The sequence below is a fragment of the Erinaceus europaeus genome, chromosome 9, assembly GCF_950295315.1.
Source record: "Erinaceus europaeus chromosome 9, mEriEur2.1, whole genome shotgun sequence".
NCBI lineage: Eukaryota > Metazoa > Chordata > Mammalia > Eulipotyphla > Erinaceidae > Erinaceus > Erinaceus europaeus.
In genome coordinates, this window is record NC_080170.1 from 109488882 (window position 1) to 109515421 (window position 26540).

General features: G+C 39.4%; 1 protein-coding gene across 10 annotated transcripts in view; it reads right to left on the reverse strand.

The window, feature by feature from the left end:
* LOC103115819 (lipoma-preferred partner) overlaps positions 1-26540 on the reverse strand; it is a 474645-nt gene that overhangs the window by 249596 nt on the left and 198509 nt on the right. For 9 of the 10 annotated variants that reach the window (XM_060198522.1, XM_060198523.1, XM_060198518.1 and 6 more), the window contains one exon: positions 10159-10224. The exons of the other annotated variant lie outside the window; for it this stretch is intronic. The gene's annotated coding sequence lies outside the window, so the exon portion shown is untranslated. The remainder of the gene's footprint in view (positions 1-10158; positions 10225-26540) is intronic. 10 annotated transcript variants of the gene reach the window in all.

Here is a 26540-nt window from a genome sequence, read left to right on the forward strand (position 1 = left end):
TTTGTGTATCATTTTGCCTGTCTCCATTTTCACAGTCCAACACCGGCAACTCTGCCATCAAAGGACCTCAGCCACTGACATTTAACTTAGAAGGAGGAGGAAAACGAAGATACATAAATACTGTGAAATCAGAGACTAGAGCAATGAGGGGGTACGAGATGTCGTAAGAACAAGTATAAGACAGCACTACACAGGGTACGAAAGTGAGAGACCCTCAGGACCTAGCTTTGCCAAAGAAAGAGCTGAACGTTGTGTTTGGCAGAGATGGGAGGTAAGTCTTCTCACAGGGTGGTCACAGTTGTCCCCACCTCAGTTCTAATCACAACCTCTGTTTACTGTTACTGATCTTCACCATCAATCCAACTGAGAAGATTCACAGGGTGCCACACTCTAACCCGATCCTTGTGCCCACGTTCTAAGTGGTACAGTTCACCCCACAGAGTTTTGCTAGGCTTCCTGCTCACAGCCAATCTACTCCTCATACATAATCGAATCTCCATGTACTGGGTTGTATTGGTAGCAGTGGGGGTTCTAGCTTATGATAACTGACCCAGCTAAACTACGTAAAAGCATTCCAACTGTCACTCTGAGCTCTACTCAGAGTCTGCTAATTTTCTTCTGTTTCCTACAGCAGCAGAGTGGTGTGCACCACCATTCTTTCTGGTGGTCTTCCTAGAATGGAGGCACCCAGCCACGATCTGCTGAGCAGAAGTTTGAACCCCCACCATGCTTCAACTGTTAAGTCAGATGTGGATTATCTGACCTGAAGCTAACCAAGCAGGAAGAAAGTAGGGCAAGTTGTATCTTTACTGGGAAGGGACTCAGACAGTATTCAAGTACCTTTCCAGTTCTGAAGTCCTAGAAGCCTAGAAGTCTCAGAGTGATCTCAAAATTAAACCACTAAGCAGAAGGGCAAGAAAATGCTGTGGACAGCATCAAATAACACAGTGCTGTGCCTCTTTCTGGAGCACTGGGCCAGCAGCTGAGGGGAATACAGAGAAGCAGAAGGTAATCCTTAGATTCGGTAACCTCATAATGCATGCATGGTGGGGGTTGGGGGGGACAGATGCAGAGGGAAGCAGGGTGAGAGGAAACCAGAAATGATGATAGTACAAAATAAAGTCCAATTTCCAAGCCCAGTTCAATGTATTTTAAACACAAGCCTGGATTTCAAAGCCAAGAGGTGAAAAGAGCAGCCTTTCCTCCTTTCAGGAGGAGGGAGAGATGCAAGTCCTTTAGGGAGAAGAGCAGGGCCCCTGCAGCAAAAATAGTGGATAGGTCACATGGTATTTTATATTTCTATTTACTGTACAATGGCAGGCTCTTACACATGCTCGATGTCACTGAGTGGCCTCCTGGGACTATTTTTCCCCTTTGAAATGTTTTCTTTCTTTTATTTTGATGAAAGAGATATGTAGAAAGATTAGAGCACTGCTCAGATCTAACGTATGGTGGTGCTGGGGTCTAAAACATGAAACTTGGAGACTTAAGGCACTTGCTTAACCTTATGCTATATCCTAGAACTTTTATTTTATATTCAGAGAGGGTGAGAGAGAGGGAAATAAAAGACAGTGAAGACACTGGAACATCACTCCGCCACAACTGGATCTCGCGTCATGCCATCCATGGTGCTAGGGCTTAAGCCAGTTCCTTACACATAGTAAGGAACATGTTCTATAGTGTGAACTATCTTCCAGAGCAGGAGGTGGTATTTCATAAGAGCTGATCCTCTGTAGAAGAAAGACCATCAGTATTTAAAAATGGTTAAATGTCTTGTTTAGTATCTTTAACATGCAGTGCCTCATGCAGTAAAGGCAAGAGGAATTATGTCCATCATCCAGCATTACCATATTGCTTTATAGAGCCACAGAGAAGGGAGTGGAGGGGCTGGGGTGTAGCACACCTGGTTGAGTACACACATTACAGTGCACAAAAACCCAGGTTTGAGCCCCCAGTCCCCACATGCAGGGGGGAAAGCTTCATGAGTGCTGAAGCAGGGCTACAAGTGTTTGTCTGTCTCCCTCTCTAACTCTCTCTTCCCTCTGAATGTCTGACTGTCTCTATCCAATAAATAATGATAGTAATTAAAAGAGAAAGAGAGAGAGAGAAGGGAATGAAACAGGAACAGAATAGAAAGAAAGAAAGAAAGAAAGAAAGAAAGAAAGAAAGAAAGAAAGAAAGAAAGGGAGGGAGGAAGGACGGAGGGAGGGAGGGAAAAAAAGGAAAAAGAAAGAACCTAAGCTAGGTCAACGTGGTTCCGAATCTTCCACCAGTGTCACTATCGGCTGTCAAGGCTTCATTAGTGGCTCATCTGGTTGGAGCAGGGAATTGGGGAGGAAGAGTTAGGAGGAAGATTTTTGTTGGCGTTATTGAAGCTTCCTGAGAACTATCTTGTCTTACATTCATACTGTATAGATGAAGAAGCTGAGGCCCCTCAGAAAAGAAGCTATTTCTCTCACTACACATATCTGCCCAATATGCACTTCTACTTCTGGGTGGAGCCTCGAAGGGATTCTTGCCTGCCAGACATTTACTTATTAACTTTCTATACTATTCCAGCAAGTCCATTTAATCATTTTTCAATGCCAACTTTAATCTTTAGTTCTATAAGAAACCTCCAGGAAAAAGGATCCCCTCAAATTTTCTCACTCACCCTGTTTGAACACTGAGCTTCACACATCACAGTTGAATCTTGGCTGACCTTCAAGCCAACCTCAACCTCATAAACTTAGTTCTGGCCTTGAATGTCCTAAGAACTCACCTTCCTTAATAAGTATTAATTAATTCATATTAAGTAGCTTGGTCTGGAACCTCTATTTTCATACATTTATCCAAGTACCTTCTCAAACATATCCTATAAACTCTGAACATCACAAGTCTATCAGTATGCAATACCTAGAGAACCCAAAATAGTTCCAATCACTTTCAGATCCACTAAGCTATTTACCAGACCAACTACAAGTGTAGCTCCTCCCATTCATTTTATATTGTAAATAGCTCTCCTCACTCGTTAGTTGCACTGTGGATTGGATAAACAGCCAATGTATTCTCATTCCAATGGTACAAGGTAGACAATCCAAAGAAGAAAACCAACATCGTAATCGGGGTCTTACATACAGCATCCCAAAAGGAGAAAGAAGGTCCAAGTATGCAGTGTAAAGGAATGCTGGTTTTCACCACTATTAGAAGAACAAACACCTCATCACAGACCCCTGCAAGCGTCAACCCGGCTTTGACCTAGCACGTTATGATTGGGCCCTCCTCAATCGCTATCGAACAGGCCATGGCTGGTGCGCCGCTATGTTCCATCGCTGGGGAGCCAGAGACGACCCGAACTGCCCCTGTGGCTCCAGACAGACTATGACCCACATAGTCAACGACTGCCACCTCTCCAGATTCAAAGGAGGTCTCGAAACTTCACATCAGGCTCAACCTGATGCTGTTGACTGGCTACGGAAGAAGGGCAAATGCTAGAAGAAGAAGAGGGTCAGCCATAGCCACCAGACGGGCAGAACCACCCAGCCTACTATTCCCTATGTAGACATCGGGAAATAAAGTGCATTAGAGCACAGGCAGCAAAGCATTTATACTGACCCATCTTCAACCAGTAATGCCAGTGTGAGATACAGCAGAAAGATTAATGAGACAGAGCCGAGAAGTACAACTCCAGAGGCAACCCTAGGCACGTATCAGATGGGAATTATTTTTTTAATCCCGTTAAACATGGGAGGACTCAAATGCCAGCACATGCAGTGAGGGTCCCAGCCAGACAGCAAAGGCATATTGGCACCACTGTAATTTGTCCATTCACCAATATGCTTCCTGAAAAATACCCATATGCTTTCTTTTAGCTTCCATATGCTTCTGTAGCACGGCAACTAAAATATTTCATTAGTTTGGAGTAATTAATAATTACTTATTTCACAATAGTCACCCTCATTAAAAAATGAAAATAACTGATTAAGCTGCAGGATCCTGGCTTTCAACTCAAGCTTTAAAAAAAAATTTTTTTTAATTCTTCCCCTCTAGGAATTGAGTAATAGAGCAAAACAGCCAATGTAGAAATATTCTCACTATGGGAAAGGAAGAGTTATCCCACTGCACATCCCAGCATTCCACTTGACTGAGACACTATGGCTTAATGAAAAGAACATGGATTTGGGAGTAGGAATTCTTGGGAGTCAACACCCATTTGACCCCTGGTGAATAGTACTTCTGAAGAAATGTGGGGCGTTGAAAAGGTAAAGCCTGCTGGATCCCTCCAAGTCAGCCACCCATTATTCCCAGGGAGTGACTTCATAGGGCTCCCCACTGCTAACACAAGGCTGGGGGAAGGCACACCCCCCAAAACAGTGGCCCTGTGCCAGCCATTGTCAGCAAGTAGGCCATGGCTAATAGCTATGATCCTGGTCCCAGGCCTAAAAGGATATTTCTCACACTCTCAAGAGTAGGTGAACTACCTAGGGGTCTTGCTAGAATGAAAAAGACTACGCATTGCTAACAAGCTCCCAGGTGATGATGACATCCCTAGTCTTTGGAGAAACCTGGAGGCTCAAGAACCTAAAAACATCAAGACAGAGTCAGGAAGTAGAATCTGTTTAAGCAGGACACTGTGTTTGCCTCACATGGCTATGATCCGGCTCTAAGCACTTCTGCGTACTGACCAGCAGGGCGATGTTATATTTCACTCTTCCTCAGCACACATCAGTAGGGAATGATTTCAATTTCATAGACCAGAAAACGGAGACTCAAAGAAATCAATGAATGGATCCACCATCACATAGCTAATAATGTCAGGTTCCCTACCCAGGGAACCTGCTCATGAAGACAATCAGTGTAAGCTGATGGAAACAGAAATATAAATAAGCGTAGTTATTACAGCAGTTTTGTTCTGTCATCAGCCTGCTGCCTAGAGAATCTTAAGCGACGCGCTTCTCTGAGTCTCTGCTTTCCTCAGTCTGCTAAATGGAAAACAGTAACCCTGACACTCTGCCAGACCCCTTCCATCTCTGACACCAGCTTTCGGTCTCATGGCTCTCATGTGCACTCACAGTAGGTCGGCAAGCACTGCGTGTTAGATTCACACATGTGGCAGTCATTACATCTTGGCACCATTCAAATTCTAGCTGCTCACATCTGCATTGGTGCTGTTCTATGTGTGGTCAGAAATCTATCTGTTAAAAAGAAAAATCCTACACTGACTATAGCAAGGGGAAAAGAACAGATCGATTTCCCAGAGCAATGACATTCCAATTCAACTGATATAAATCAGTACGAACAAGACATTTTGACCCTAACTGCTGTATCTTCCTCATCTCGCAAGAAATAGAGAAAATAACCACTAACCCAAAAGGGGTTTGAAAACAAAATGTGTTAACACATCTTATGCAGCTGGCCAATATTTCCCATTCTGCCGTAAGGTGCCAGAAAAGCATTTAATGAATTAACATATGGATGATTCAGGATCTGTGACCCTGTCCTTCTCCGAGCTCTCAGCAGACATTCACCGCCCTCTTCTAGATCTTGCTGATCACTTTCTATCAGAGATTGTTATGGCCGGAAGCACTACTGAAATTTCCCTATTCAGAGATACAATGCTCACTAGAGATATGACTTATTTTGAAAAAGGTGTAGATTTAACTTCAGGTGTTGCCATTTATTAACTGGATGACTTCTGGAAACTTACCCAACCTCTCTGAGCCCCGTCTCAACATATCAAAAAGGAGGAAAAAAAAAAAAAGAATGTGCCATTTGATGAGTGAATGAAATCAGGTATTAAGTGGCTGGAGTTTAGCAGATTTCTTTTTTTTAAAAAAAAATTTATTATCTTTATTTATTTATTGGATAGAGACAGTCAGACATTGAGAGGGAAGGGCTAGATAGAGAGACACCTGCAGCACTACTTCACCACCCGTGAAGCTTTCCTCCTACAGGTGGGGACCGGGGACTCGAACCTGGGTCCTTGAGCACTGTAACATGTGCGCTCAACCAGGTGCACCACCACCTGGCCCCTTGTTTAGCAGATTTCTGACTGAAGTAATATAAGTGAGTGAAGAAGTGAAGCAGTCAAAATGGGAGTCTCGGTGTTAAAATACCAATCAACCACTTGAGAGATAGAAACACCTAGGATCTACAAAGGAAGCAGTAGCTCAAATGGTAGCCCATCGAACATGTCATGAGGTTCCCAGTTCAATGGCCAGAAGTGGTGCTCTGGTTTGCCTCTCACTCTCTCCTTCTCTAGCTCATGTGAAAGTCTACTTTGTATGTAATAAATAAAATAAATATTTTTTAAAGTCTACATTCACACACATAAAGTTTGTGTAATGTTCAGAGAGGAGCTAGAGTTGTATATTGGTGAAATGCAACAGCAACCGGAGATAGATGATAAACTTGAATGTCTAAATATTTCACAATTATCTTCTTCACTATGTGCAAACACAAGCATACACACACAGCCACCTGTATTGCCTAAGATAGGTCCTTTGACAGAAAGCGTTCTATGAACTAAGAGAGACAGAGAGAGGAGGGTTTACTTAATAAGAATAAGGTAGAGAGACATAAACACTGTGTAGAAAGTACAAGTAGAAGTTATCTTGATGAACACTCCAAAACAGAAAGTCTCTGAATTCAAGACTTAGTTCAACTGCAAAGTTACTATAGATCATTAAAAAAAAAAAAAAATCAAATAGTTATAAATACCAGGGTTATAAGAAGTTATCAATGTCTCCTTCCATCTTCTTGCCTACCTTTTAAATAGAGAAACGGAGATTCAGAAGAAGGGTCCTGCCCTCCCAAAAGTTACAGCAAATCCGTTAGAGATAGGATCTGAACCTCAACCTTGGCACAGTGATTCACACACTCAAAATCTCTATATTACAGGGTTCAGTGTAACCATTCAGATGCAATGATGTATAATTATTACTCTTTGCTCTGGACCTGAAGAACTCATGAAAACATGAATTTGGTATTGGCAAAGATCATTCCAGTTACTTCTCAATCTGAGCCCACCCTCAAAAGACAAACAGAAGCACTAAAAAAGTGAGAAAGGGTGATATTAATACCGTGGAGCACAGTAACTGGGAATTGCAGGGCTTGAACTAGATTTCACTGTGTGCATGATTATTTTCTGTCTTCTCACTTATTAATCCTTCATCTCTGATATCTTTATGAATACTCCAAACCATGCAAAGTAAACATATATCTGGAGCTCATTCTTAACGTCCTATAATCCACTGCATCAGAAAAGGGCAGGAGGAGAAAGGAGAAAACTGAAATGATGTGAGGGTCAATTATCTCCTTCAGGAAGCTTGTTTCAGATTCTAGTCTTCTAGTAAACACTGACAACCGGTCAACAGATTAATAAGACACTGACTGGTGTTCTTCTATATCTTAAGGGTATCTCACATCCTTGTGGAAAAGATCTGTTTTGTCTGAAAGAACATGAACATTTAAATATTGGCAACAGAGAAAACTTTTCTTTTTCATTTGGTTTTGTCTCTGGGGTTATTGCTGGGGCTTGGTGCCAACACTACAAATCCATTGCTCCTAGCGGCCATTTTCCCCTCCATTTTATTGGATATGACAGACAGGAATTGAGAGAGATAGGGAAGATAGAGAAGGAGAGAGAAAGACACTTGCTTCACTACTTGTGAATCAACCCCCAGGCAAGTGGAGGGCCAGAAACTCAACCCAGGACCCTTGCACTTCTTACTATGTGTGTTTAACCTGGTGTGCCACCACCTACCCCTTAGAAAACATTTTCTAAAAGTGACTTTTCTCTTCAAGTAGAACTACAGCCGTGGAATCATAAGAAAAAAAATTCTGCATCACAATCTGCCACTAATATTTAGGTCAATTGGATCCCCTCTCTGACCCCGAAATCGCATCCCCTATAAGAGCAACTGCTGGTGGATTGTTTTTTAAGAAGCAGCCATTGCTAGAATTGTTTTTTAAAGTCCCTTCTTGGCTTGACATTCTGACCTTTCCTTAGGTCAATGATTCACTCTGGAAAAGTCAAACAACAGAAAAGAAACCCATTTATTATTACTTTTTTAACCAGTGGATAAATTGACCATATTCTTTTTTTTAAAAAAGAGTTTTTAATTATGGGAGGAAGATGGATGTTTTTCCCCTTTCTAATCAGAAACTAAGTGTGGCTGGCAGGAGACTCACCAATGCATAAATGCCAAATGACAGTGTTTATGTAATTGAAATTAACATAGTCCAAATGACTAACTGCTCTCCTGGAATTTCAAAGAATTAAAGCAAGTTGAAGAACTATTTTCATATAAGGGCCCTATATAATCATAGGAGTAGCTCTATAGAAACCATAGGAGTTTTCTATGGCTTTGTGAAAATGGCAGCAGGAGACTGAAAGGACAACCTAAGAAGTAAAATCATGGGCACTGGGCGGTGGTGCAGAGCAGGTTAAGCGCACATGGTGCAAAGCACAAGGACCGGCATAAGAATTCCAGTTCGAGCCCCCAGCTATTCACCTGTAAGGGAGGGAGGTCGCTTCACAGGTGGTAAAGCAGGTCTGCAGGTGTCTGTCTTTCTCTCCCTCTCTCTGTCTTCCCCTCCTCTCTCAATTTCTCTGTGTCCTATCAAATGACAATAATAACAACAGCAACAATAAACAAGGGCAGCAAAAGGGGGCGAAAAAAGCCTCCAAGAGCAGTGGATTCGTAGTACAGGCACCAAGACCCAGAGATAACACTGGAGGCAAGAAAGAGAGCAAGAAAGCAAGAAAGAAAAAAAGAAAGGAAGGAAGGAAGGAAGGAAGGAAGGGGAAAAGAGAGAGAGAAAGAAAGAAGACACATAATAGAATATTTGATTAAAAGTAATGCCATCATCGACTATTCCAACTTTAGTGTGAGATGTAGAAATAGATCCCAGAGAGGAAGAGTAATTTGTCCAAATAAACACGGCCAGAGGTGGGATACCGGGAGTAGAATGACATTTTCATGACTTCTGGTTCATATAACAAACTACATCACACACTACACTACTCCCACGAATAACTAGATTCTATTAAAATAGTAATGAATAATTCCATTTATAACTACTACCTCAGCCTCCAAATCAAAAACACAATAACTAATTAATTTGACTTAAGGAAGATGAGGCTGTTTCCATCAAATTACAACAAACAACTCACTCTTTCAATACAGACAGGTTCATGATAATTAATTAGGTATTATTCACCCTTGCTAATGAATCACCCTGTGGAAAGCAGAAATAATCAATGGTCTACAGGGGATCAGAAGCCTGCTCTTGTTCAAGTCCTGATCTTGCCTATTAGACAACATTGGATTTCAGCTCTAAATAGTAAACAGGGTATACCGTTTCAAAGTCTACGAAGTGCAGCTTTAAATAGACTTGGTTTGGAAACAGGACAGGGAACACACCACAGTCAGTGGATCAATGTTGAAAGCAGAGAAAAACAATGATTACACTCATTAAGTGGGTACCTGTTGACACATCTACTGTCAAGTCTAATTATTTATTTAAACTGTTATTCTTTCTTCATTACTGCTACTGATACCAATTATTACCACAAGGTAATTTTAAGTTTCTATAACATCCTCCCAGAGTATTCAATTTGCAGTCTTCACTAGTCCTAAATATACATCATTTTGCCAAAGGTCTCTTTCATCCACACTGGTCCACCAGAAAGGCAGCACACAGATAATATGTGTTCTGGGATTCAACATACTCTTTTTCTATATTCCTTAGGGTTTTGTTTTTGTAGCTCTAGATTATATAACTTTTGAAATATTCTGAAAGAAGCTACGAGATAATGACTGGAGTGGTAAGGCTTGACCACTTCAGAACAAAAGAACACTGGCAGTGTAGTTTTAGTGAAAAATGCATTCAACCAGGTGTCAAGAAAGAAGATTAAAAACCTTTAACACTTAAATAATTGTTAAGTCTGAATCCTCTACACTGTCTCAAGTTTGATGGCTTTGGTATTAAACCTTATAAACTAAGAATTGAAAGGGAAAGTTAATAGAAGGTGGCACACAAGAGGGCAGTTCCCTGCTTTGTTCATTTTTCTAGTTTTGTTGCTGTGTACCTCTTCTCTTAGAAGGAATATCACATGAGACACTAATGGTTAAATGCCATTAAATAAACATGAAGCTGCTGGTCCTCTCTTACCTCAGAGATGGCTAGCTCCAGGAATGGTCAGTTCACACAAGAATCAGCAAACTGCAATGTTCGTATCTGTAAATGTAAACAGAGAAAATCATCCCTGAGGGTCCTTAGCTACTTGTATGCATTCATAACCATAGAACCTTATGAATATGGAATTTTGTTATTTTACAAAACATTTTCATATTCACTATCTCATTTTGCCCCACAACAGCCCAGGGAAGAAGCAGGAAGAGATTATTTTCAGTCATAGGTAAGGAAATCAGAGTTCACCAAGTGATAGGGAAGACAAGACAGAAATGATATTTCTCATGATTAATTGAAAAAATACATAGCATGAAAAATGGGCATTACTGTCCTCATTTAAAAGAGGTCAAAATTGAAGTTCAGAAATGGTAAGACAATAGGCCAACAGTACATAGCCTGGGTATGAATTTGAATTATGAGACTGTAACCTATTGGTCCAGTGGTCTTTCTTTGTACGTCAGTCTCTTGTGGGACATCAGGATAAGAAGATAATCACTGAATTGACCTACTAGGTTTGGTGGAGGAGAAAATAAAATAAATTAAAATAAAATCAGCTACTTGACTGACATGAGGAAATAGGGAAAACACATGGGATTCCAAGGCAGCCTGGCCTGTCTTCCTCTTTCTGATGGCCTTAGGCAAGTGACTGAAACTCTGAATGTCAATTTCCTTACAAGTAAATGAGTGTTAGAGTAACCACTTTATAAACAAAACTTAGTTAAGCTTTACTGGAAGGGCTCATTTATTATTTTACCTATAGACATGGTATACAAAGTGATTAAAAAAAAAAAAAAAGAACCTGGGCTGGTGAGATAGCATAATGGTAATGCAAAGAGACATTCATGGCTGAGGCTCTGAGGTGCCAGGTTCAATCCCCAGCACCACTATAAACCACAGCAGAGAAGTGTTCTTTCTCTGTGTGTGTATCTTTCTCTCTGTCTATTTCTCATTAAAATAAAGAAAATATATATTTTAAAAGTTCCCTGTGAATCCATATAATAGAGTAAAAAATTGTTATAAACACTTAATGTGAAGGAATAGCGCTGAGCGGACACCATCCTTGATCTGTGCCCCTAGTTTTAAAACATCACAGTATCCATCGGTGTCAAGTTCACATGGATTCACCCATCACTTTTCCCCCAAAAGACAAAACCTCAAAATAAAATCAATAATTGTTAAAAACTAAAACAGGACTTCCCCCACACCTCCACCCAACTCTTCATCTGAACTATTCCAGCCTTTAGGTTCATGATTAATCAGCAATTTGTTTGGCACTATATGTTAACTCTCTCAGCCACCAGGTTCCAGATACTAACATGATGCCAACTTGACTTCCCTGGGCAGACAACCCCACCAATATGTCCTGGAGCCTTGATTCCCCAGAGGGCCCCCCCCACACTAGGGAAAGAGTTAGGCTGGGAGTATGGATCGACCTGCCAACACTCATGTTCAGCAGGGAAGCAATTACAGAAGCCAGACCTTCCACCTTCTGCACCCCATAATGACCCTGGGTCCATACTTCCAGAGGGATAAAGAATAGGAAAGCTATCAGGAGAGGGAGGGGATGGGATAAGGAGTTCTGGTGGTGGGAATTGTGTGGAGTTGTGCCCCTCTTATCCTATATTTTTTGTCAGTGTTTCCTTTTTATAAATAAAAATTTAAAAAAAAAAAAAAAAAAAAACCCTGGGCCAGTGGCATAGGTCAGCAGCATCAAATGAGACTTGCTTTGGAAAGGACCTGGGTTTCAATCCCTGACACCAACTTTAGCCGGAGCAGAGCTCTGATCTGCCCCTCCTCCCAAAAATAAAAATAATAACAATGGTGATTATGATGATAATAATAATAATAAAATAAGCATTCCTTGAGCCCCCCAAGGCAAGAGATATTTCTTACTACTGTACCTGAAAGATGTATAAAATGCCATTTTAACATTTGTGCTGGGAGTGGGGTGACAGCTCAACTGGCCGAGCATTGGACTTGTACGCCTGAGCTTCCTGGTTCAATCTGCAATATCACATGTACCAGACAGATGCTTTGACTTCTCACCCCTCTCTGTCTTTTACTAGCTCATATGACACACACTCTCTCTAATGTAATAAATAGGATAAATCATTTAAATATATGAGACAATTAAATAGAAGTTTGTGTATATTATTTTTGGCTTAGTTAAGAAAGACAGCACTTCCAACAGAATTTTAAGTGGATACATTTATTGAGAAGTATAAAATCTCTGGAAAGTTTTATTAAATTATTCCATTTCCATATATGATTCAAATCAAATTAATAATAGAACATGCCTAATAGAACACCCTGCAAGAAATTCTTATCATGTGTCACCAGAATCAAGACAATAATCATCTTTTCACATTATCCTTCATATCATAAAAAATATCAGAAGAGCTTTCTATCTCAGGCCATCCTCATTGCAACTTCAATGTGAACATATTACCTCATTTTTACCAACACGGAAGTAAAATTTCAAAAATCACATGGTAAGATCACAAATAGAAAAACTTAAATTTATATCTTGATACCTAGAGGACTCCTCTACTACATGACATTGTCTTCCACTTGAGCAGGTTGTATTTAGAAAGAAAAAGAAAATTAGCATATACTATATAAATGCCAGTTGTCAAAGCACATTTAATACTTGATTCCAGTATTGTATTATATTATAAAGGTCATATTATATTATAAAAGGTCAGTATTATATTATAAAGTTCATATTTGTGTTCTAATCAGGCTGAAACCTTACTTTGGTGAGGTGAGAGAAGTGTTCGATGTAAGATTACCATGAACACATTCTTAACTCTTTCCAGTGAAGTTTCCGAGATACTACGTTATTGGGCGAACTATCGAAACCCAAACCACAAAAGCAACAGAAATTGCCAACACTGAATTCTCCATGACAGGACTTTCATCAAAGACTCATCCTAAGCAGCAGAAAAGCTGGAACATTCTATGTTAAAAAGTTCACGGTCACTCTTCTGTATTTAAGTACCATGAATCCACAGTAATTCTTGGTATTTCTTAATGCAATTGATTCTTCACTCTAGACAGTACATACCGACAACTGAGAATCCACCCCTTTCTAGAATCTCTGTAATAAAAGTTATCTTTGGCTGCCACTCCCAAGAAAAAAATTTCTCACCTTCAATTTCAGCTCAAATTAAAGGAGCCTTTATACTTAACTACTGTCCTCACACTTGCAAAACTTAAACCTACCAATTGCAATCTGAGCAAAAACAGGACTCATCAAACCCAGATGATGAGTATAAATGATCATTTCTAGGGTTTGGGAGAAATTGGAAGGGACAAATGAAGACAAGGAAAACAGTGGGAAAAACAAAGGTGAATAAGAAAGGGGGAGGTCACGTCACACTCAGCACATAACTTATTACCAGGTACAAGGACACAGCATCAAGTCCCAACTCCATGTGTTGGAAAGAAGCTTCATGAGCAGTGAAGCAGGTCTGCAAGTGTCTATCTTTCTCTCTTCCTCTCTACATATCTCTTCCCTCTCAATTTCTCTCTGTCCTAGACAACAAAAAATAGAAAAGAAAAAAAAAAAATACAAAGGCAAAAATGGCCACCAGGAACAATGGATTCACAGTGCTGGCACTGAGCCACAGTAATAATAACCCTGATGGCAATAACAATAAATTTAAAAAATTAAATAGAAAGGACTGTAAAGGCATGACAACATGGAAAACGAAAATTTCTATTTAATAGTTTGTTGGGGCCAGGAAGGGGCACAGCTAGTTAAGATCATTGGGAAGTCTGTCTCCAAAATCAATGAAAATTTTAGATTAGGACAAAGGCATTAGATGACAAATAGGGGATGCCATCCATTGCCAATATAAAATCCCATGTGAAGAACATTTTTCAATGCACTCTTTACCCTTCTTCCTAAAATACTTATCAAGAATACAACATGCCCCATGGCTTCTGAATGATTTGGTTGTCTCATTAAAGTAATGTTTGCCAGCATTTAATTGCTTCCCTCCCTGATTTTAATTTCCTCACCTGTCAGCATCTATCAGGAGCACTGAGATCTTTGACATCCTGGCTGATTGTGTTGAAATTAATCAGATTTTGCAAAAGCAAATTGCTTTGGCCTAAAGGTAATGCTCAACTTCTTAATGTAATATTTATAAGAGCACTATCAATAAAACCTTATAATCTAGAAATAAAATGAGTGTCCTAAGAAATACCAAATAAAAATACAAGTAACAGGAATTTATAAAATTGGACATTGTTATCTACTTATTTTATTTTTATTGACTTTCTTTACCTTTACTAGAAAGTAAATCATTCGATTAATGTTTATTGAACATGTAATACTTTTTAGCAAAAACTTTAGATAAAGAGAAAAGATGGGGAGCTGGGCAGTGGTACAGCGGTTAAGGACACATGGCACAAAATGCAAGGCCTGGTGTAAGGATCCATGTTCGAGCCCCAGACTCCCCACCTGCAGGGGAGTCGCTTCACAGGCAGTGAAGCAGGTCTGCAGGTGTCTGTCTTTCTCTCCCCCTCTGTCTTCCTCTCCTCTCTCCATTTCTCTCTGTCCTATCCAACAACGACAACAATAACAACAATGACAGTAAACAAGAGCAATAAAAGGTGGGAAAATAAAAAAATTAAGTAAGAGAAAAAAGGAAGACATGAGACTACCTCAGAAATGTTGACAAAATAAGTTAAATTAAGCCGAACTCACTTAAGGCTTTTAAAGGATGCACTATAGATTTGTAGTTGTGGCTGGTTACGTACTTTATGCTTTCATTTATGATTTTATTCTTCACTTCAGTCTACTGAGAAAAGATTGGTGTTGCTACCAGTAACAGTAATATTCTCATTTGAAAGGTAAGAAAGCAAGGCACAAAACAGCAAAGGAACTCTTTTCTACAATCCTAACTATTGGAAGACTTGGCCATGTGATCTAAATAAAATCAGGAAAAAAAACAGCATGATCTCTTTAGAATAAAGAGAGAAAAATTCTCGGTGGAGTAGTTAGTATAATGGTTATACAAACAGACACTCTCACGCCTGAGGCTCCAATGGCCTAGGTTCAATCTCCAACACCACCATAAACCAGAGCTGAGCAGTACTCTGGTTGGTGTTTCTCTCTTAATAAAATAAGAGAAAGAGAGAGAGAAGTTCTCTGTAAAGGCCTCCCTACACACTTATTCAGTACTGATTATTATGCTAATATCTAGAAGTAATAATACTGAAGACACTTAGGAACCCCATAAGAACTAAGCTATTTTTTATCACATTCTAGCAAAAACTACCATAGTTATGGGCCCCAAGAAACAAGCCTAAAATAAACTTCCTACCTTTATTCCACCCTAAGATCCCTAATCTCATCTGCTTTGTTCCTATGTTTTGGTTACTGTTCATTAGTCATTTTGCCTCTCTTTATTGCCTGTCACCTTCCAGACACCATGTTGCAGATGATTCCACCCTGGCTTCTATGGGCAGATGGCCTCACCAGTTTATCCTGGAACCTCGCTCTCCAGAGCTCTGGTCCACTAGGGAAAGACAGAAACAGGCTGGGGATATGAATCAAACTGCCAGCGCCCATGCCCAGTGGAGAAGCAATTACAGAAGTCAGAACTTCTACCTTCTACACCCCAAAGACTATCTTGATCCATACTCTCAGTGGGGGAGAAGCAATAGGAGGGTGAAGATAAAGAGGACTCTGAACTCCAACTCCATCAGCACCCAGAGAGAGAGGAGGAAAGGGAGGGGGATATTTGGATGTAGTAATAGGGTTATTTGTGGCTGGGAGGGGAAGAAAGGACTGGACGTGGAAGAAAAAGGGAGCAATTATGTACAAGTGTAGACAGATATCTGTAGAGATGACAGTTAAACCCATATCTGCAACCTTGGGAGAACTGTGATGGACTGCAATGGAGGAACCAGGTATTCAGAACTCTGGTTGTGGGAATGATGTGCAATTATACCCCTGTTGACACGTAATTTTGTAAATTAATATTTAATCACTAAAAAAAAAATGAATCATGATAATTAGAGAAACACATTGTAGTGTGTCCTACCTTCTTGAGATGATTTTTTGTGTGTGTATTTAGGTTAATATCGCTACTCTGGAATATAAAAACACATTCATATAGTAATTAGGTTCCAAGAGTGGGCTTATAATATAATCACATCCACCTTCCATTATTCTCCTGGTTCTAGAATTCCTAAAGTAATAAATGAATAGGGATCTTAACTCGGAGACTGGCTTTCTACAAAAAATGTACCCAAAATATTAATGTGGATTTTTGGTTTTGTTTTTATTTTTGCTTCAAGGGTTATTGCTGGGGCTTGGTGCCTGCATTATGAATCCACCCACTGCTCCTGCAGGCTATTTTTCCCCCTTTTATTGCCTTTGTTTATTGTTATTATTATTATTGTTGTTGCTGTCATTGTTGTTGATAGGACAGAGAGAAATTGATAGAGGAGAGGAAGACAGAGAGGGGGAGAGAAAGACACCTGCAGATACCTACTTCACCATTTGTGAAGCGACCCCCCACCCACAGGTGGGGAGACAGGGGCTCAAACTGGGATCCTTAGTCAGGTCCTTGTGCTTCCTTCTGGCCATGTGCATTTAACCCGCTGCTCTATACCCCAAACCCCTTAATGTGTTTTTATCTTTCAGTAGACTCTGAGCCCTATTCAACCTTTCAGGTTTCTTCTTCTGTGATCTATGAACCCTTTCTTCACAAGGAAAGGCTTGATGAAGTAGCCTATCTTAAATTGTCCAAAATGCCTGATTTCATATCTAGAACATTTAAAACACTTACTTTTTCACTTCTAATAGCATTCCTTTAAGAGAGAAGCTTTCTCAAACTCACTTTGTTGATTCCCACTCGAGAATCTGATTCTTAGTAGGAGCTCAGGAAAAAAATGTTTATTAATTGAATGTACGAACAAGTGAAAAACTACTATGTAACCAACTAAAGCATCTAGATGAAAGAATGTCACATAAAAAGTGTTTAGCAAATGCTGGTGCAATTGAAATAACAGAACGCTCAACAAAATAACTGTAAAACCACCTTAGTGGCCCAGTGAGGAATTAAGGAGCTTGCAATAACCTAGTTACCATTAAAGCATTAGGAGGGTGAGAGAACAAAGATTTTCACAGGAAGAATAAACATGCTACTCAGATTCCATCCTGACTTCCCTGGGCAGCTGACCTCATCAATGCTTCCTAGAACCTCACCTCTCCAAAGCCCTACCCCATTAGGGAAAGACAGAAACAGACCTGGGTGGGGGGTAGGGGAGGTGGTATGGGTTGATCTGCTAACATCCATGTCTAGCAGAGAATAAATTACAGAAGTCAGAACTCCCATTTTCTGCACCCCAAAAAGAATTTGGGTCCATACTCACAGCAGGATAAACAATAGGAAAGTTTCTAGTGGAAGTGATGGAACACAAGACTCTCTGGTGGTGGGAACTGTACGGAATTATACCCTATTATAATTATCTACCATACAATCTTGTAAATCAATACTAAATAACTAATGAAAAATAAAGCATTATAAAAAATAATAAAGGTGGGAGTCGGGTGGTAGCGCAGAGGGTTAAGCGTACATGGCACAAAGCGCAAGGACAGGCATAAGGATCCTGGTTCAAGCCCCCCCCGGCTCCCCACCTGCAGGGGAGTCACTTCACAAGCGGTGAAGCGGGTCTGCAGGTGTCTTTCTCTCCCCCTCCCTGTCTTTCCCTCCTCTCTCCATTTCTCTCTGTCCTGTCGAACAACAACAACAACAATAATAACCCCAACAATAAAACAAGAGCAACAAAAGGGAATACATAAATAAATAAAATACTTAAAAAAGAAGAAAAAATAATAATAAAGGCTACAAATAGATGTAGAAGGATAGGCAAATGAAAGGGAAACAATATCTAGAGATAATGGAAATTTTTATATCATTTATAGGTATGAATAAAATTCAAAAATGGAGAACAGAGAAAAAAAGAGAAAATCCTGAAATAATTAATTCTAAAAACAACTTGTATGTAAAAAAGAAGAAATTAGATGTTTGGAGAATAAGGAAGTTAGTTGATCTTAAAGTAATATTAAACACTATGTTTCTGTAACTGAACTAAGTATTTTCTAATCTGTAAGTAACCCTTAAAAATATTCTTAGAATTCATTACTGTATCTATTTTGCATCACAGTAAACCAAGACTTAGAGAGATTGTAATGCAATTCACATGTCTCATAAGGCAAAGTTCTAAAATTCATATTCAGTTTTTCCATCCACCAACTCAGTTTTCCCAGTATAAAAAACAACAACAAAAGTGGCCTTGAAAAGGCCTGTGGAACTGAATAGCAAAGAGAAATCTAGAAACTGATGTGGGAATAGGGGAGGCACAGAGAGTATAAGGATCTAAACCTATTTTATGTCCTGGAAGGTAGTAAGGGGGGAAGGAACACTGAAGAGGAAAGAAAGTGGTGCAGCATTAAAGATCTCTTTAAGTATCTGAATCTTTCTAAAAATATATGCAATGCTAGAACTATTTGGGTTGAAACCATGGAAAAAGTGGTTTTAGAGCAATACCAAAGAGAACTTTAAACATGAAACTGTCCAGTGGTGACACAAACTGCCTCACAGAGAATTGGAAATGTTCAAGTAGAGGCTAAGTGGCCATCTGTCTAGGAAGCCATGTGTGACATCCTGGCAGTAGGAGGGAGTCTACATTATAAGATGGGTCATTGCATTTCGATGATTCAGTGGTTGGACTTATCTCTGCTGATATAAACAGCAGTTCAGATCTCTGGATGACATTTGAAAATAAAAATCCCTTTGAAAAACAGGCCCCTGAATAATACTCAAAACATGCTTGCAGAACTTACAAAGTGCTATGTTTAAGACACCAAAAAAACATATGTATACTGAAGAGTTAAAGCAGAACTGATACTGGGCACTTTATGATGCTAATAAATGTCTAGGGAAAACGGTAACTAGAAATCTAAGAAAGAAAAACTACTGGAATGGTTTGCAGGCAACTAAGGGGCAGGAAAGCAGTTTTCTGGAAAGAAAAAGAATTCACCAAAGACCTGAGTTTCAGGAAACATTCATAGCCAAAAGTTAAATCCAGACATGCATAGAAAGAGTATCAGAAGAAAACAAAGTTTAAGTCATCATCCTCACACATGGAAAAAGCAGTCAAGGGCTGGAGAGGAAAAAAAATATATTGCAAAATATCCAGTGTACTTGAGAATGAAAGACCAGTACAGTTGAGTGTCTGCAGACCTGCTTTCATAATTTGCCTGATGTGCTCATTTTTATCAACTGCAGCCTCCCAATTCTCTCAAAAACTACTCTAAAAGAGAAGACAGAGATTAAAAAAAAACAAAAAAATATAATGTCTATATCCTTTCTCGGCATTCTTCGTTACTGTCTCAGTCTGGTCGGTTTTGTCTGAATTGTACCGCCCACATGAAATATTGACATAAACATGTAAAGTTAAGAGTTAACTTTACTGGACAATTTCCCTATTAAGGGGAAGAAAAGTGACAGATTTATTATTATTATTATTATTATTATTATTATTATTATTATTATTATGGAGGTTAATGCTTTACAGTGCATTCATCGACATATGTATACAATTCCAGTATGTAACAGACCTTCAAAGTTTTCTTCCTCTCCCTCACATCCCTCTCTCACCAGAGTCTTTTGCTTTGGTGCCACTGGTGCAATACAGCATGTCCAGTCCACATTTCACTTTGTGCGCTCCCTCCCCAGAGGCCTTTGTTTTACTGTAACACATCGTGTCCGACAAAAAGATTCAAACTCACTGATTCTTTTTGTCCCCAAAGCTGGAATTCTAAAGCAGAAAAATAAACAAGCAAGCTTGTACTCCTTCAACTTACCTTAGTCCTGGCAAGGACAAAAAAAAATGTCTGTTGAAAGAAGTAGTGGTGGGTCTCAAGGACCATACCACCCTGCACACCAGCGACCTAGTCTAAAAGAAGTAATGATGGTTCCCACTAGGAAGCAGGAGAGGAGAGAAGTAAAGTGGGAAAATATGCACAAAGTTTTATAAGCAAAAACAAAAAAGGTGTAAATATTCTCAAATTGGGGGCCAGAGTAGCACATAGTACTAAGTGCAAGGACCTGCGCAAGGATCTTGGTGGTTCCAGCCCCAGGCTCTCCACTTGCAGGGGTGTTGCTTCACAAGCCATGAAGCAAGTCTGCAGGTGTCTTTCTCTCCCTCACTATCTCCCCCCTCCAATCTCAATTTCTCTCTGTCCTGCCCAAAAAAAAAAAAAAATTGAAGGAAAAAAAAAAAAAAGGACTCCAGGAGCAATGGATTCCTAGTGCAGGCACTGAGCCCCAGCAATAACCCTGGAGGCAAAAATAAATAATAAAATCTCAAAGAGGCCTAATAAGTGTAAGTACATTTGTGTTACCATATTCAAAAATGAAGTTCAGAAGCATCTGAAACTCAATAGGAAATTAAAAAGGGGGGGGGGGGACACAGACTTGTTGGCTCCTCCGCTAAACAGAGCAATTATCTCCACTACTTTTCCTCTTCTATAAAATGAAAAGAAAAAAAAAAGTATTATATAAATGATTCATAATGTACACTAACGCAGAGGGGGTTTGTTATGGATTTTGTTTTCTTTATTGGGGATTAATGGTTTACAGTCAACAGTAAAATGCAGTGGTCTGTACGTGTGTAACATGTCTCACTTTCCCACATAACAATTCAACCCCCTCTAGGTCCTCCTCTGCCATCATGTTCCAGGACCTGAACACCTCCCCATCCCACCCCAGAGTCTTTTATTTTCAAAATATAATAAACCCAGTCCAAGTTCTGCTTTGTGTTTTCTTATTTTTCAATGTATTTTTTTATTAGTGATTTAATAGTGATCAACAAGATTGTGGGATAAGAGGGATGCAATTCCACACATTTCCTACCATCAGAATGCCACATCACATCCCCTCCATGGGAAGCTGCCCTATTCTTTATCCCTCTGGGAGTAGGGACCAAAAATTTCTATGGAGTGCAGAAGGTGGGAAGTCTAGCTTCTGTAATCACTTTTCTGCTGGACATGAGCATTAAAAGTATACTCCCAGCTTGTCTCTGTCTTTCCCTAGTGGGGTAGGGCTCTGGGGACGTGGAATTCTAGAAGACATTGGTGAGGTCTTCTGCCCAGGGAAGTAAGCTTGGCATCACAGTAGGATTTTTCAACTTCTGTCTATGAGTGAGATCATTCCATATTCATCCTTCTCTTTCTGGCTTATCTCACTTAACATGATCCCTTCAAGCTCCATCTAAAATGAGGTAAAGAAAATGAAGTCACCATTTTTAATAGCTGAGTGGTATTCCACTATGTATATATACCACACTTTCTCAGCCACTCATCTGTTGTTGGACATCTGGTTTGCTTCCAGGTTTTGGCTATCACAAATTGTGCTGCTATGAACATAGGTATACACAGATCTTTTTGTATGGGTGTATCTGGTTCCTTAGGATATGTCCCCAGGAGAGGAATTGCAGGGTCATAGGAAAGGTCCACTTCTAAGTTTCTGAGGGTTCTCCAGACTGTTCTCCAAAGGGCTTGGACCAATTTACATTTCCACTAGAAGCACGGGGGTTGGGGGGTCCCTTTGTCACCACAACCTCTCCAGCATCTGTTGCTGCTAAATTATCTATGTAACATTCTCACAGGCGTGAAGCGGTATTTCACTGTTGTCTTTATTTGTATTTCTCTGACAATTAATGTCTTTGAGCATTTTTTTTTTCATGTTTGTTGGCCTTTTGGATCTCTTCTTTGGTGAATATTGTGTTCATAACACCCTTTCCCCATTTTTGGATGCATCAGTTGTTTTTTGTTGTTGTTGTTTATTTGTTTGTTTGTTTGAGTGATTTTATTATTGTTGCTCAGATTGGTGAGCTCTTTATATATTCTAGGTATTAGCCTCATGTCTGATATATGTCATGTAAAGATCTTCTCCCATTCTGTGAGGGATATCTTTGTTTGGGTGGTGGCTTCTTTTGCTATGCAGAAGCTTTTTAATTTAATTTGGTGTGGTCCCATTGGTTTATTTTTGTTTTAGACTTCTTTGTAACTGGATTCATATAATAGAAGATGACTTGAAAATTTAGATGCAAGTGAGTTCTGCCAATATCTTCCTCCAAGTATTTGATAGTTTCTAGTCTAATATCCAAGTCCTTGATCCATTTGGAATTTACTCTTGTGTTTGGTGAGATACAGTGGTTTAGTTTAATTCCTTTGCATGTTTAAACCAATTTTTCCAACACCATTTGTTGAAAAGACTCTTCTTCCCCCATTTAATAGTCTGAGCACTTTTGTCAAAGAGTAGATGTTCATAGGTGTGGAGGCTTATTTCCGGGCTCTCAATTCTATTCCACTTGTCAGTGTGTGTATTTATGTTCCAGTACCAAGTACTTTTTACAACAATGGTCCTATAAAACCAATTGAGATCTGGGAATGTGATGTCTCCAGTTTTGTTCTTCCTTCTCAAGATTGTTTTGGCAATTCTAGGTATTTTCTGGTTCCAGATAAACATTTATACTTTTGTTCAATTCTCCAAAAGAAACAAAAAAATTAGGTGGGATCTTGATAGGGATTGCATTAAATTTGTATATGGCTCTGGGTAGTATATTCATTTTGATGATGTTAATTCTTCCAACCCATGAACATGGAATATCTTTCCACTTGTTTATATCATTTTCAATTTCCTTGAATGGTGACTCACAATTTTCAGTATACAAGTCTTTCACTTCTTTGGTTAGGTTTATTCCTAGATATTTTATTGTTTTTGTTGCTATAGTAAAAGGGATTAATTTCTGAATTTCTTCTTCTTTTAACTTACTGTTTGCATAGAGGAATGCCACTGACTTTTACATTTAAATTCTGTTGAATCATTTCAATGATTCATAATGCACACTATCACATAGTGGGTTTTGGTAAGGATTTTAAGGGATCCATGATTTCCTAATACTACCAGGAGGTGATGAACCATCTCTGTGGTGTTGATATTTGCTATAATGGTACAAAGGCAGCTGTGGGCTCAAAAATAAAAGGCTATATGCTTAATAGGAATCAAGGTGGTAGCAACCAAATTTACTGAGAGACAATGTACTTTATATCACCAGCCACTCACAGTAAAAATGGTTGGGGGTAAATTCTAGCCTTAATTCAATTTATCGATTTTAATGAATCTTGAGGTTCAAGTATAAATCTTTTTAATGTTCCATGGGATAAAAAAAAAAAATGAGGTATTCAAAAAGCACGTCTGCTAATTCTCAAAGTAAAACTATATTCTCTAAGAAAATGCACTAGTATGATTGAATTGAGAGCTGAATTAACAGTTCTGTGCATGAAACAGCATTATTATTTTGAAGAAGTTAAGGTCATCCAACCTTGAGTTCTGCCAAACGTTTTTTTGTTTGTTTGTTTCCTATCATTCAAGGAGTAGTTCCAGAAATAAACCCAGTCAATCACTTTAAGAAAAACTAATAACAGTATTTATTTCCACTAATAAAATTCATTTTTGAGGTGAAAATTATAATTCTGGAATTTCCACATCTACCAATGTACAGGTAACATCTTAGATACTTGACTTCTTTACTAAAATGGATTCAATTGTTGTAATCTATTTTTTATTTTATTTTGTTTTGTTTTTTCTTCACCAGAGCACTGCTCAGCTCTGGTTTATGGTTCTGTGGGAGACTGAACCTAGGACCTTAGAACATCAGGCATTAGAGAGTCTGTTTGCATAACCATTATCTCGGCCACCTTCTATAATCTGTTTCAGAATAAATTCTAAACATGTTCTTGTCAACATTTGAAAGAACTGCAAAAATCAGTGAACTGAGTTTTCAATTGGCTAGGATACAAATTACCAAATCATACAGGTATATTCAAAGTGATCACTAGACCAATAGATTTTAAAATAAAAGAGTACCAAGAGGCATATCCAGGGGGCCAGGCAGTGGTGCACTGGGTTGAGTCCATGAAAAGCAAGGATCCCAGTTTAAGGCCCCAGCTCCCCAACTGCAGGGCGTCACTTCACAAGTGGTAAAGCAAGTCTACAGGTGTCTTTCTGGCTCTCTCTTCCTCCTCCTCCTTCTCCTCCTCCTCTCTCAAATTCTCTCTGTCCTACACAATTTTAAAAAATGGGGGATGCCAGGAGCAGTAGATTTGTAGTGCAGGCACAGAGCCCCTGCAATAAACCAGGAGGCAAAAATAAAATAAAAATAAAAAAACAACAAACTATCACTTGTCACATTTGGGGGCATCATCATAGAAGAAAATCCACAACTGCCTCCTTCCTTGTCCAATCCTGATGGAAAGTTTTTTCTAAGCATTCAGCTTAGAAAAATCTTGATCAAAACTCATATCTGAAGAAATTAAATATTGAAGTGAAAATCCAGCTGCTACTTTCTCACTATATTGTTTGATTTGCTTTGGAAATTGTTATTTTTTTTCATTGCAATATTTTAAATTTCTACCTGAAGTCTACTATGATGAATACCATTAGCTACAGCTGCCATGAACAAAAACTCATGCTTTATAGAGCATAAAAAGGCCCTGAAACCAAATCACTGGATTAAATGGGGGGAACTCTATCTACTCCTCTAATCTCATTTAGTTCTACCCATTAGGGAAGCGACAATGTGGCAATGCCTGTCCTTACAGATTCTGCTGTCTCTTAACCTTTATGCTGCTACTACTACTTCAGTAATCATTTGAAAAGACTGATACATCTGTATGACTTTGTCATGTAAGAAGCCATTAGTTACTCAAAAAATATCCAATAATGGGCTCAGTGGGACAGTCACTTGTCAACTAGGCCTAAGGACCATAATTCAAGGTTTCTTCTGGTCTAAGTACAAAATTTCCCTCAGCATTTTTCTTCCATGTAAAGTAAAAATGACCACATACCCTCCTTTATAAGAATATTTCAGGGCCAGGAACTGGCACACCTAATGGCATGTACAAGGACCCTGGTTAAAGCCCCAGGTCCCCACTTGTCCTGAGGAAGCTTCAGGAGTGGTAAGGCAATACTGCAGGCATTTCTCTATACCTATGCCTCTTTCCCCCCTCTCTCAATCTCTCTCTGTCTCTGTCATAAATACATAAAAATATTTTTTAAAAATAGTATGTTAAGTGAGCTAAGACAGAAAGATAAAGAGGAGTATGGGATGATACCACTCATAAACAGAAGTTGAGAAAGAAGAACAGAAATGGAAACTCAAAGCAGGATTTGACTGAATTTGGAGTAGGGCACCAAAGTAAAAACCCTGATTGAGGGTGAGAGTGGATTTTTCAGTTTCACGGGGGGGTGGGGGGTGGAATGGGACACAATCTTTTTAGTGGTAGGAATGGTGTCTATGTACATTCCTATTAATTCCTAGTCAAATAAATCACTATTTAATTAATATGAGGGAAAAATTGATTGGATGTCTCAAATTTTTTAATGCACAGACCATAGGCTGAGTCTTTCATATGTTGACTCTCTTAAAAACTTAGACCAGGGATCACAGAAGCAACTGGTGGCACAGCTATATACAAATAATGTCAAAGGACATAAATTATGGTGATGTTGTGTATGATACAGCAAATCCTAACAAAGGGGTATTTCAAAGTTAACCCAATTGCCAAATAATGTGTATATAGCAATAACTATCTATTGCCTTCTTAAACCCTAAGAAAACAAGGACTTCCTGATTCCTCTATAGACCCTATATTTCCCTCAGTCCTGGAACCTCTAGGGTGGGGCTCACTTTCCTGCATGCTTCTCTCAATTCATACAAAATGATATTGCATCTGCCAATCCCAAGCTAATCAACACAAAGAGTCCCACCTCAGCATGCTTCACTTCAGACTGTGTCCAGAGACATCAGGCATGGAATGTCAGCCCTTCAGCCTCATTACTTGGGTGAGACCTTTCCTTTCATAGGATTCTCTGACTCCATTCCAGGTGGTTCACTTGCTAACAAAATCCCAAAACCTAGATATATACCACCTCCCATTCTTCTTCTAGCGTTTGCCCTTCTTCCGTAGCCAGTCAACAGCGTCAGGAAAAAGGGCAAACATTGACAAAACCATATAGGATAAAAGGATACAACTCCACACAATTCCCACCACCAGAACTCTGTATCCCCTCCCCTTCCCCAATAGCTTCCTATTCTTTAACCCTCTGGGAGTATGGACCCACGTCATTGTGGGATGCAGAAAGTGGAAGGTGTAGCTTCTGTAATTGCTTCCCCACTGAACATGGGTGTTGACAGGTTGATCCATACTCCCAGCCTGTCTGTCTCGTCCCCTATTGGGGCAGGGTTCTGGGGAATCAGAGCTCCAG